Below are 798 nucleotides of genomic sequence, written 5' to 3'. Positions count from 1 at the left end.
CTTTGTAGTCTCAAGCGCTGTGAGTGGCTCGTGTCCAATTGAGCCGTGTCCAACTGGGTACCACCCGACTGCGCGATCCGTGTGTCAAAATGGTCGATAGGGATGAGAGAGAGGGACCGTGGCAGACAGCTATTTCTATCTCTTTCCATTCAATGGTGTAATGGGAGAGAAAATGAGAGGAAAATGGGCCGTCTCCCACGGTCCCTCTCTCTCATTATTGTCGACCACATTTGATACACTACTTAGATACTACGGATCGCGCAGTCCATTCTCAAAAGGTTTGTTCGCGTCGCTTACTCCAAATTAATCCAGAGAGCACTTGGATCAACAGTAAGATAGCGGTTGGAGCAGTTGGATTCATGTGCCCCAACGCTCGGTGACACGAACGAATTTAGGACAAGTTGGGACAAGCGTCCTCCAGAAAAAAAGCGTCGCTCTGTCTCATGGACCGAGATTAATCGTTAAATTGAGCGTCACTCTCGTTGAAGTTGACTACAAAACATAGGTTATGATATCTGTAACAACCATGAAATACTTCTCTCAACGCTACACATTCTCAATCATTACGCATGCGTACTTCTTCTTTTTCTTCTATATTTGTATGGCCCAGGTTCCAACGTAGTTGGATTCACGTGGCTAGTCTTATCCAATACGCCTCCAACCTTCCACAAGAATTTCCTAGAGAAGGGTGGAAAGCAAGATTGCTTTCCTCGGTGAGATCAAAATCTGAAACAGATCTGGCAAATGCTGCTCGGCCCTCCCCCCCGGGACCTCCGAGGCGTCCCGGGCGGGAGCCGC

The sequence above is a fragment of the Trachymyrmex cornetzi genome, unplaced genomic scaffold, assembly GCF_001594075.2.
Source record: "Trachymyrmex cornetzi isolate Tcor2-1 unplaced genomic scaffold, Tcor1.1 scaffold326, whole genome shotgun sequence".
NCBI classification, from domain to species: domain Eukaryota; kingdom Metazoa; phylum Arthropoda; class Insecta; order Hymenoptera; family Formicidae; genus Trachymyrmex; species Trachymyrmex cornetzi.
This window is presented reverse-complemented; position numbering follows the sequence as displayed.